At 36.1% G+C, this 13154-nt stretch overlaps 1 long non-coding RNA gene across 1 annotated transcript in view; it reads left to right on the top strand.

Annotated features, from left to right (window-relative positions):
* LOC117095110 overlaps positions 1 to 12728 on the top strand; it is a 172608-nt gene extending 159880 nt beyond the window's left edge. The window contains exon 2 of the long non-coding RNA XR_004441820.1: positions 12483 to 12728. This is a non-coding gene — a long non-coding RNA (uncharacterized LOC117095110). The remainder of the gene's footprint in view (positions 1 to 12482) is intronic.
* Positions 12729 to 13154: the final 426 nt, after the last annotated feature.

The following is a 13154-nucleotide window of genomic DNA, read 5'->3' as shown; positions in this document are numbered from 1 at the left end:
CTTGGTCATGTTAATCTTTCTCAGGTTATAAGCTATGTTTTAGACCTGAAGCTTCAACCCCTGGGGGTGAGCCCAAAACCAGGGTTCACAGGAGCTGGCCTAGCACTGGAGTGGGCCTGGCACGTGGGTCCTCTGGAGCTTGGGCTATGGAAAAAGGCCTGGGGCCTCGGGCCATCCAGGTGCTGGGGCTGGCATAAAGCCTGGGTCCACACTCTGGGCTGACTGTGAGTCATAGAGACAGACCTGATTTATCTTGGGTCTGCTGGAGCCTGGGTTACTGGAGCCAGTTGAAGGGTGAAGCCATGATCCATAGGAATTGGATCAATACTGGACAAGCCTGAAGCTTATGTTCAGGGTTGTCTACCTGGTATTTTACACCAGGGATGCTAATCTGGTACCAGGACAATGTGGAGTCTGAGGTCACAAGGGCTGTCCTTGCTTGGTGAGTTTAGATCCTGAATTCAAAGAGATGAGACAGGAAGATGAGTCTGAAGTTGCCACCTTGATGACTAGGGCTGTGGTGGCCTACTTAATGCTAGGATGGCCTTAAAGTCTGGGGCTGAGGTGCTATTCCCAGTGCTTATGGCAGTCTGAACCCTGGGGCCAGTAGGGTCAGCCTGGCACTGGTAAAGATGTGGAGATCAAGTCTATTTGGCAGGCCTGGAGCCTGTGCTGTGGGATTCTGCTTGGAGCTGAGACATGCGTGGAAACTCAGTATGCAGGTACCATACCTGCACTCTGGGGTCCCAAGGGTTGTCCTGGTCTGGAGGCGGAGTCCATGTGTACTAACCTGATGACGACAGTTGCTGTGGGGTTCTACCTAATGCTGAGGTAGGCTTGAAGTCTATGGCTGCAGGGCTAGCCTGTTCTGGGGCAGTCTGGAGCCTAGGGTCACTGGGATTGACCTGCCACTGGGGTGGCTACACAAGCCTGGAGACTGAGGCTGTGGAATCCTTAGTGCTTCATTGGGCAGGGACACTTAGTTTACAGGCTGGGGCCATGGGTGACTGTCCACCACTGTCTTTTCCTGGGGTGGGTCCAGTTTCAGGGTCTGAGACAAAATCTGGTGCTCATTTTCCTCTTGTTCTCTAATTCAGAGGGTATCACTCTCCACACTATGCTGCCTGGTGCTGGAAGAGGGATGATGTGAGTACTGTAAAACAGTCGTTCCTACTCTCTTCAATGCATCGATTTTCAGTTCCGTGTTACAGCAGGTGCTGAAATCTACCAATCTGAATTTCATAGCTCTTGTGAAGGTTTTTGCATGCATGGATAGTTGTTCAAATTGATGTTTCTGCAGGGGCATGAGTTCTGGGGAGTCCTATTCTACCATCTTGCTGATGGCCAACCTATGTTTAATTTTTTGAAGAATCTCCAAGCTATTTTGCACAGCAGCTGAAGCATTTTATACCTCTACTAGAAATGTACAAGGACTCTGATGGCCCTATATCCTCACTAATGCTTGTCAATTTTCTTTTTTAAAAAAATTACCATCCTAGTGCATGTAAAATGGTACTTCATTGTGTTTTGATTTGCATCACTAATAACTAATGAGTATCTTTGCTTATGAGCTTGTCGATTTGTATATCTTCTTTGGAGACATAGCTGTTCAATCCCTTTGCCCATTTTTAATAGAATTTTTTGTCTTTGTATTCGTTATAGGAATTCTTTATATGTCCTAGATATTAGACCCTTATCAGACGTAAGATTTGAAAATATTTATTTCCATTTTGTAGGTTATCTTTTTACTTTTGTGATAATGTTCTTTGATGCACATTTAAAAAAATTTTTGAGGTAGTATAATTTATCCATTTTCCTTCTGTTGCCCAGGCTTTCAGTTTCACATGTAACAATCAATTGCCAAATCCAAGGTCATGAAGTAAGACTTTAAAAGTTTTAGATATTATATCTAGGTGATTAATCCATGTTGAATAACTGTTATATGTAGTCCAATTTCATTATTTTACACGTTGGATATCCAGTTGCCACAATACCATTTTCTGAAAAGACCATTCTGTCTCTCAGTAAATAGTCTTGACAACTTTGCCAAGTATTAAATGACCATAAATATGATTTTTTTCTGGACGCTCAGTATGATTCCATGTTTATGTCCATCTTTTCTGCCAGTAGCACAATCTTTTGATTACAATAGCTTTTTGGTAAGTTTTGAGAAAAAAAAAAAAAATGTGAGTTCTTCAAATTTGTTCTTTTTTCAAGACATGTTTTTAGCTATTTGGGACACGTTGCGACTTCATATGAATTTGAACATTAACTTCCCATTTTGGGAAGAATAAGGCCATTGTGATTTTCATAGGGATTGCATAAATTGGTAGATCACTGGGAAGTATAGTTATTTTAACATGAACCATTTCAATTAATGAACACAGAATACATTTTTCATGTATTTATTTCTTTCAGGAATGTTTTGTAGTCTTCAGTGTATAAATCTTTCCTCTCAATGGTAAAATTTATTTCTAGTTATTCTTGTGGGTACTACTTTGAATAGAAATTTTCTTAATTTCATCCTTTGTATTGTTCATTGCTTATGTATAGAATCACAATTGATTTTTATTGTGCCTTCCAGGCTTTCTAAATTAATTCATTAGCTTGAGTAGTTTGTGAATTTATGTGCATGTATTGTATATATGTGTATATTCTTCGACATTCTCTGCATTTAGCATATTGGCATTTGCAAGTAGAGGTAGTTCTTTCCTTCCAATTTGACTGCCTTTTAATTCCATTTCTTGCTTAAATACTCTGGCTAGAACACCCTGCAGGATGTCAAACAGAAGTCGTAAAAATCGACATCCTTGTCTTGTTTCCGATTTTAGTACTAAAGATTTCTAGTCTTCTCCCACTGGCTATGATGCTAGGTGTTGGCTTTGCATATATACCCTTTGTCATATGGAAGAATTTGCTTTCAATTTTTGCACATTGAGTATTTTTTTTTTTTTTTATCATGAATGGATGTTGGATTTTTGTCATGCTTTTCTATTAATGTGGTATATTAATTTGATTAAATAATTGGTTATGATATACAGACCTACCCTTTCATTCCTGGGATAAATCACATTTGGTCATCATGTATAATATTTTTAATATGCTCTGATTTTACTTGCTGTTATGTGTGATGGAATTTGCATATATACACATATATGTTTGTTTGTTTATTATAGACATATATATGTTTATTTATTTATTTTCTTGCTTGTGATGTTTATTCCTTCCTCCCATCCCCTGGCTTTGTTGGCCTCATAGGAAGTATTCCATTCTCTTCTATTTTTTGAAAAATTTTGAGAATTGGCTTTGTTGGTGAAATTCTAACAAATATTTATTAAAACCATCAATGTGATATTTTTTCTTGTAAATATTTATTAAAACCATCAATGTGATATTTTTTCTTGTGAGCATTTTTAAATACCGGTTCAATTTGCTGACTTAGTTCTGTTCAGAGTTTCTTGAATCAGTTTTGTAATGTGTGTTTCTACATATTTTTCATCTAATTTGTCAACCTACACTTGTTCACAGCATCACATTATAATCCCTTTGTATCTGTAAGGTCAGCAGTTATGTCCCTCCCTTCAGCTCTGATTTATTCAGCTCTGATTTTATTTAAGTTAAAGGTTTGCCATTTTACTGATCTTTTTAAAGAAACAGCTTTTGTTTTCATTGATTCTATTGTTTGTTCTCGTCTTTATTTCATTTGTCTCTAGTCTGATCTATTTCCTTGCTTCACCTACCGCTGGGTCTAGTTTATGCTTCTTCTTCATTAATGTAGATGTTTACAGCTATAGATCCCCCCAACACCTGTTTTGCCGCACTTAATCACTTTTGGTGTACTGTGCTTTTGTTTGCATGGTCTCCACATACTTTCTAATTTCCTTTGTGATTTCTACATCAATACATGTTTAAAAGTGTGTTTTTAAATTTCCCTGCATTTATGAATTTTCCAAGTTTTCTTTATCACTAAGTTTTAGCTTTATTCCATTCTGTTTAGAAAATATATTTTGTATAATTTCTGTATTTTACAATTTGAGGCTTGTTTTGTGGCCCCATATATGATCTATTCCAGAGAATTAAGAAGAATGAAAATTGGCCGGGCGCGGTGGCTCAAGCCTGTAATCCCAGCACTTTGGGAGGCCGAGACGGGCGGATCACGAGGTCAGGAGATCGAGACCATCCTGGCTAACACGGTGAAACCCCGTCTCTACTAAAAATACAAAAACTAGCCGGGCGAGGCGGCGGGCGCCTGTAGTCCCAGCTACTCGGGAGGCTGAGGTAGGAGAATGGCGTAAACCCGGGAGGCGGAGCTTGCAGTGAGCTGAGATCTGACCACTGCACTCCAGTCCGGGCGACAGAGCGAGACTCAGCCTCAAAAAAAAAAAAAAAAAAAAAAAAAAAAAAAAAAAAAAAAAAAAAGAAGAATGAAAATTATGCTTTTGTTGGTGGGTTATTCAATATGTCTGTTAGGTCTTGCTGATATGTTGTTCAAATTCTCAATTTTCTATCTTGTGTTTAGCTGATCTATCCACTTTATCATTTTCTCCATTAAACATATTTCTTTAAGTGTTTGATTTATTTTTTTTTTTTTTTGTATTGCACCCTTTTTATTCATTTCTCATCTCTTTTGTCTTCCCTTTTTAGGTATTTTCATAGTGGTTACCATGTGGATTACAATCAACATCCAAATTTATAACAATTTAGCTTGCAATTTATCATCTCTAACATATGAAAACTTTGCCCCTATTCAGCCTAATCCTGTCTTTAAGTTACTACTTCATAAATATTATCTTTCATACACTGTGTAAATTAACATGGATTTATATATTTCATGTATTATTTTTTATATCATGTAGAAAATAAGAGGAGTTACAAACAAAAAATACAGTACTGTCATTTATATTTACAACTATGGTTACCTTTCTAACAAACATCCTTACCTTTTCCATATGTCTTTGCATACTGTAGTGCTTGAATTCATTTTGAAGGATTCACTTTAGCATTTTTGTAGGGAAGGTCTACCAGAAAATCATTTCCTCAACTTTTGTGTATTTGAAGAGTAGTTTTACTGAACATAGAATTTTTGGCTGACTTTACTCTTTTTCTTTCAATACTTTAAATATTTTGTTCTAAAGTTACTGAAATTAGCTGTTAGTCCTATTGAGGACCCCTTGTATGTAAAACTTGCTACTTGCTTGTTTTCAATATTTTATCTTTTCAAAAATTTGATCATGGTTTATGTCTGGGATCTTTATGAGTTGGTCCTATTTGGAGTATTTTTTAAGTTCTTGAATGTGTAGCTCATACCCTCCCATCAAACTTACGAAGTTTTCAGTGACTATTTCTTTCATCTGTCCTGATTTGATAATTCTAATTCCTATTTCCAAATTCACTCATTCTTTCTTCTGCCTTCAGAAAGCTGCTGTTGAATTATTTTACTATTTTTTAATTTAAACTATTTTACTTTTTGGCACTAGAATACATCTTTGGATCCTTTTTTATTATTTCTTCTTTATTAATATTTTACTTCTTTAGACATTACTTTCCCAATTTTCTTCAGTTCTTTAGTCATGACTTCCTTTAGCCTATTAAGCATTTTTCAGATAGTTAATTTAAAGGTTTTATCTACTAATTCCAGTGTCTGTGCTTCCTCACAACCAGCTGTCTTTTTTTTCCCCCCCCATGTGAATAGGCCATACTTCCTTTTTCTTTTTATGCCTTGTGATTGTTAAAAAAAAACACAACTGTGGAGTTTGAATATTTAAAGGCAGCAACTCTGGGAATTAGATTCTCCTCATAACACTGTGCAGTTTGAATATTTACATGTGGTAACTCTGGGAATTACATTCTCCTCATTCCCCTGGGTTTGCTGGTGTTAATTTTTTAGGGCTCTACTTGTCCATTTGGTGAGCTTTCCAAACTATTTTTGCAAAGATTTTATTCCTTATGCTGTGTAGTTACTGAAGTCTATGTTTCATTATCTCAGCAGCAAGCAAGTGACTGGACAGAGGTTTTTCTTTTTTGTTTAAATGCCTCTGGAGTTAAAAGATAATCCTACTCTCTTAATTTGTGCTGAGTAGCTCTGAGTTGTGTTACTTCAATAGCAAGCCAGACTACCCAGGACTGTGCCTTAACATTAATATTTTGCTTTTGTAGAACCCACAATTATCCCAAAGGTGCAAAAGCAAAATATCAAGGTTTCAAAAACAGAGCTGATTCTGTCAGTGTTTGCCAGGTGATAGTAGTTTGAATCAGCGGACCTAGTATTCAGACACCTTACTCTGCCATTCCCAAGACATCACTATCCATCTGATTATCTCAAGGTCTAAGTCTTGCCATTTATCTCTCTCTCTCTCTCTCTGAAGCATGAGACCCTGCTTGTGGGAGACAGTGTACATAAAAAACTAGTAAAATAATTTGAGATAATGGCTAATTCATAGATCAGCAGTAGCATTTCCACATAGTAGGATAAGCTAAAGTATGACCTAGGAATACTAGTCACACATGCACAGAGCAATTTTTTTGCATTACTCTAGTAAGTTTCATTTGTCAATTGTAGAGATGCCTGGAAATGTGTTTTTGAGAACTGGAATATCATTATTGTGCTTTAATTTCTATTTTGTAGAAATCTTGATATCCATTATGTTTTTGAGAGTCACAAAATGGTTAGAAATAAGTAAATATATATATATATAGTGTGTCTATATATATAGGAAATGTTGATACCCATTATATTTTTGAGGGTTAGAGAGAAGTACATATATATACTACCACATTTGGAAATAACTTCCATATATATAGTATATATATTTACTAAGGCACCTGGTTTCCAAATCTAGTTTAGTAAAATAAATAAATTGAAAGAAGGCATAAGAAGTGAAGGATCTCTTATAAGTCAAATTAGAAGCAAATACCAAGGTCAATTTTATCCTTCTGTAGTAATATACATGATTTGCGGTAAATAGACCTATATAGGATTACATATCTACCTCACCGTAGGTATAGAAAAAGACTCCAGAAAATGAAAATTGTTATGTATATTCACCCTGAAAATGTTGAGGCAATGTGTATCCCCAAAGTAAGAGAGTACTGGCTACTTTCATCTCTCCATTAGAAACGTCTGACTCTTGTCCAAGTGTGAATACTTAATTCAAATAATATAAATTTGTTTTTAATTTTAAAAATGTGGCATATATACAAAATAATTTGTATACTGTGTACATTTAAACACATACCTGTGCCATAGCTTGAAGAAAACAATAAAATTTATATTTACTTTTAAAACAAGGATATTTAAGTCTTAAACATTATATCTTTATAGCCTCTAAACAAAACTTAGTATTTTCTTCAATTATAACTTTAAGACTAAAAATATAAATGACACCAATAGAAAGTAAAAATGTTTTTATGGTCAACTGATGTTTTTCCAGATATCTAAAAACCTCATTTATATTCATGACGTCTACACCATTGCAGTAGTTATATTATAGTCTGGGCTGGAATGCATGTTGTCAGTCATCTGGCCTCTTCTTACGCACACAGGCACTTCAAAGCCATGAGCCACCATTCAGGGAAAGCTGCATGTCCTCACATTGGTGATTGAGACACCTAAGCTTCGTTCAGTATTTCCTGTTTACAACTGTATGATCAGTATTTGTAAAGAGGTGAGAGAAGTGAGACAGTTCAAATGAGAATTCTAAAACTTCCAAGGTGACATTTCATGATTAGGGTCTTCACTGCTTAAAAACCTTTTCTGGAAGCATTCTATAAAACTACTTACCAGATTGCAAAGAAAAGAAGTCCTAAAACATTGGAAAACCCTTAATAAAGACATGTGTCCTGCCAAAATTTTCAAACTGGTTGATGGCCTGGAAAAGTGAATCATCTCTCAAATGACACTCTGTGTTCCCACTGATATACTTCCAGTGTTATGTATTTTCTAATCTAGATAACTCTGAAATTGTTCATCAAGGTACTGCAGCTTCACTACTCCCCTTCTATGGTGGCCACGTCCTTTAAAAAACATGATGATGATTATTTTTTGAGACGGGGTCTCTGTCACCCAGGCTAGAGTGCAGTGGCACAAACACAGCTCACTGCAGCCTTGACTTCCTGGAGTCAAGCAGTCCTCCCGCCTCATCATCCTAAGTAGCTGAGACTACAGGTGTGTATCACCACACCTGACTAATTTTTACAAATTATGTAGAGACAGGATCTTGCCATTTTTCCCAAGCTGGTCTTGAGCTCCGTCTCAAGCTATCCTTCTGTCTTAGCCTCCAAAGTGCTGGGATTACAGATGTGAGCCCGCATGCCTGGCCTTCAAATCTATATATTATTACTCTTTAGGTGTATGCTGATGCAATAAGAGAAAATTATACCTCTTGCATGTCCATTTTAAAAACTACTAAAAGACTCAACATTTTGAGTCAACATTTTAAAGGCAGATAAAGAATGTTGCTTAAAGTTATGATTAATAACAAAAAATATCAAGTGGAAATGAATGCTTCTGCTTCTTGTCACAGATGGAGCTCCTATACTACTTGAAAAATCTTCTCACCTTTTCTACCTTAGCAGGAAATCAAGCTCCTCATATTATTGCTTTTTACAGAGATAGGCATTGGCATTAGAGATTTTTGTCAACAACCATAAAAGTCATCAGCTTTAGTATCTTAAAAATATTTTTTTCAGGCCAGTTGTTTTCAGGCCAGTTGCAGTGGCTCACACCTGTAATCCCAGCACTTTGGGAGGCCATGGCCAGTGGATCGCCTGAGGTCAGGAGTTCGAGACAAGCCTGGCCAACACGGCAAAACCTCGTCTCTACTAAAACATGTTGGTGCACACTTGTAATCCCAACCACTCGGGAGGCTAAGACAAGAGAATCGCTTGAACTCAGGAGGAGGAGGTTGCAGTGAGACAAGATCACACCATTGCACTCCAGCCTGGGCCACAAGAGTTTGAACTCCATCTCAAACAAACTTTTTTTTTCAAAAATGTGAACAGAATACATAGTGCTTCACCATCACACACACACACCCACATGCATTAACTTTTTTATTTTCAAGAAGTCTCATTTGGACTAAAAGTTCTAGTGCAAATCTTATTTGGACCTGTCACGTGTGTCCTTTTTAAGGAAAAAAAAACTCAATGAATAAATATTATCTCTATATGAGATGTTTAAAGGCCATGTAAAGGCACAGCAACAAGGAAGACAGACTTTGCCAGAAGTCAAATCTAACAGCACCTGGATCTGGACTTCTTACCTCCAGAACTGTGAGAAAATACATTTCTGTCATTTAAGCCACCCAGTCCATGGTATTTTGTTATGGCATATCTACCTCACTAGCACAACTTCTAAGGCAAAGCAAGGTGGGGGACCCTCCTCTAAACAGACATCATGGCTTTTAAGAAAACTACTACCATAAGTGATAGGGCAATAAATTAGCTACATTGAAAAAATACGTAAATAGGTAGGTGGATAGATGCCTCCCAAAACACCATGAGTGTAAATCAATTCTAAATTAGGTTAATGACATACATTTTATATTATTTTTTGATACGGAATTGCATTCTGTCACCCAGTCTGGAGTGCGGTGGCACAATCTTGCCTCAGTGCAACCTCTGCCTCCCAGGTTCAAACAATTATCCTGCCTCAGTCTCCCCAGTAGCTGGGATTACAGGCATGTGCCACCCGCCTAGCTAATTTTTTGTATTTTTAGTAGACATGGGGTTTCACCATGTTGGCCAGGCTGGTCTCAAACTCCTGACCTCAAGTGATCTGCCCGCCTCAGTCTCTCAAAGTGCTGGGATTACAGGCATGAGCCACTCTGCCCAGCCAATGACATAAATTTTAAAAGCATAATTTAAAGACTTTTTTTTTTTTTTTTTTCCGAGACAGCCTTGTTCTGTTGCCCAGGCTGGAGTGCAGTAGCATGATCAGGGTTCAATGCAACCTCTTCCTCCAGGACTGAGGCAATCCTCCTGCCTCAGCCTTCCCAGTAACTGGGACTACAAGTATACGCCACCACACCTGGCTATTTCTTGTATTTTTTTGTAGAGATGGGGCTCTCATCATGTTGCCCAGGCTCGTCTTGAACTCCTGTGCTAAATCAATCCTGCCACCATGCCCAACCAACTTAAAGCCTTTTATATGAATATAAGAGGTAGAGAATAGAAAGTGTCCAATACAATATTAAAGATTATGTTGAGGGTATTATCTATGTTGTACCATTATTTTCATATAAATATAATAAAATGCTATGCTCAAGATCTTTTCAATACACATAGCTGAGAGAGGATTAGTATTCAGGGAACCTAACAAACAAAACTGCAAATCATTATAAAAATACTAAAAACACATAGTACTGGTGGGATGGGTCTCTTAATTTGATTTAAGCAGGGTTAGCAAAATCAGCCACAAGAAAGTACATGGAAAATGTTTTGTTACTCAGGTTGAGGTTTGAGGTTACTCATCTGCCTTTTTCAGCATATCCAATATTTGGTTCCAACTAAAAGATGGCATATTTGGGTATTTAAAATACAAAAATCATCAATGCAGAAAATTGGCAAGAATACCAAAAAATATTGTACAACATTCTTACAGTATAGTCTTACATTCTTAGCAAGAATATAAACAAACTGTTGATGAATCTATAAATTAGAAAATCTAATGGGGAGAATAATTTGGCAACATATCAGAAATTTCACTTAGGCATATTCTAGTAACTAGGCTGTCTACAGATGTGCACAATTACAATAGTTATTGTACTGTCCAACAAATTGGACACATATAAAAGATCATTTATAACACTGCTTCAGTGATATAAGGTGAATCAACGCAGACTACATTTGTTAACATGGATAAATTTCAAAACATAAGGTAAAAATCAGCAGAATGCATCATCTCTTATTAAATATATCATTTTAATTCTATATGTATAATTAAAAATGTGCATGAGTATGCACATGTCATGGAAAATATGCATGTGGTATAAAACACAAATTTATTGAAGTGATTCCCTCTGAGGAGGAAGGGAGGCATCATCAAAACTATGCCTAGCATCTAAAAAATTATACCTGTTAATATATTCACCAAGCAGGTGAAGTACATCTTAACATTCATTATTTCCCTACAATTTTTGTCTCATTTTTGAGTTTTTTTAAAGATTACATCATCTACTTCATAGATTAAATTTTGTGAACCTAAGATATCACCTGTCATCAAAAACAAAGATTTACCTTTTATAGATCACATTTTTTAAAAGTATGAAAAAGCTAGGAAGTTAAACAAAGGGTTAGCACTCGCTCCCTACACAGGTGAAAATCTATGTATTAACTATTGACTCTGTAGCCACTAATAGGCTACTGTAACCAGAAATCTTGCCAATAACATAAACAGTGAATAAACACATTTTGTATGTTGTATACTATGGTTATAATAAACTAGAGAAAATATATTTATGTATTTTCTGATTATCAGAAAGGTCTTCATCCTTGCCATATTCACAATGAGAAGGCAGAGGAAGTATTGGTCTTGCTGTTTCATGAGTGGCAGATACAGAATAAAATAGGCATGTAGTGGACCCGCAGAGTTCAAACCTGTATTGTGTAAGAGTCAACTAGATTTCTATTAATATACATCCATAGATTATACATATAATTTTCATTATGTGTGCATTCGTATTCATTCTTATATGTATTAACATATTAATTTTAACTTTTATCTCATAGAGCCATGCCCTAACAAGGGGACTTGCACCAAAAATGATAGAACAAAAGTATTTACCTATCAGAATTTTCCAATAACTTTTAAACATAACAATAGAAACCCATTCAGAAAATTAATTTTGATGTAATTAGGTAGTTATTGAAAATGAAATCTTCAGTTCTATTCCTGGCAGCAATTCATTCATCTGAATTGATTTTTAAAACCACATCCTTGTCTTTGCCTTCTTTTGAGCTATGTGGATTGATTCCATTGGGTTTCCTTCCCAATCTGGAGCCTCTCTATTGTCATCTGGTCATGGGTGTTATTTGCATCAGAATGAGATCAAGCCATGTATTCATGATAATCTGGAGAAAAGTGAGGGCATCCTCTGGGTGGTATCAGAAAAGTTGGAGGCAGCCCTGACTCCTATGCATTGTGAGATATTTGCCTCAATTTTGAGTTTCCTAGAATTAATAGCCTCTGTTTTAGTGAAAGAAAGATGGTCCTCAATACACTTGATAAATGTCTACATAGTGAGGATGAACATTTTGACTTGTAATAAAAATTGAAAAGGAAACATGCTTTTGAGAGAATATCCAGCAGCTACTGACCAAAAACAAATTTTCTCTTGCAGTGTAAATGACAATTTTATTTTATTTTTTTACTATGTGTATGTGTGTGCTTTGAAAACATTTCTGTATTGTGAGTTTATGGTGTTATGGATTAGTTATTTATGATTTTGCTTTTCATGGTATCACAGTGCTTTTTATCCTAACAGCATTTCACACCAATCACTTTGAAACTGAGGACTCTAATTCCAACTTGTCAAAGACGAAGAGATGAAATTTGAAAACTGCCTGACAAGAGGCAGATATCTGTGCACCAAGAAATGATATTCACTACTCACTTTGTGAATCAGATGTATAAAATTACAGCTTCCATGGCAGTGATGGGCATTTGAGGCAATTTGTCTACAAAGGCATCTCAGATAAGCATCTTTAATAAAACTCATGTCTCCCCTGTTGGTCTGTACCTCATTATACTGTAATCCTAAGATTCAATTTTATACAAATGCATATATATATAAACTCAAGTTTTGTAATGGTATCTTATTTCTATGTACTACAATATTACCATATGTATAGCCTTACAAGTATAATTTAAATATCAAGGCAGTGTGTCTACTCTAAAATCTTCTCCACATAACTGCACAGAGTTAAAGATTTGAAAGGGTCTGGCTAGAACTATGTGCTTTACTAACTTAATTTTGTATATGTACTTTCTTCATTTGTGACATACTATCAGATGGCTGTCCTTTAAATGCAAAATATATCTTAAATAAATAGCACATAATTATTTTATTCTTCTTCAGGGTCTGTATGATGGTTAATATTATGTGTTAACTATTATGTGTCAACTTGACTGGACCACCAGCTGTTCAGATACTTTG

The sequence above is a fragment of the Trachypithecus francoisi genome, unplaced genomic scaffold (genome assembly GCF_009764315.1).
Source record: "Trachypithecus francoisi isolate TF-2019V2 unplaced genomic scaffold, Tfra_2.0 Lachesis_group13, whole genome shotgun sequence".
In the NCBI taxonomy this organism is placed as follows: Eukaryota; Metazoa; Chordata; class Mammalia; order Primates; family Cercopithecidae; genus Trachypithecus; species Trachypithecus francoisi.
Note: the sequence above shows the minus strand (reverse complement) of the source record. Positions and strands in the feature narration are given on the sequence as shown.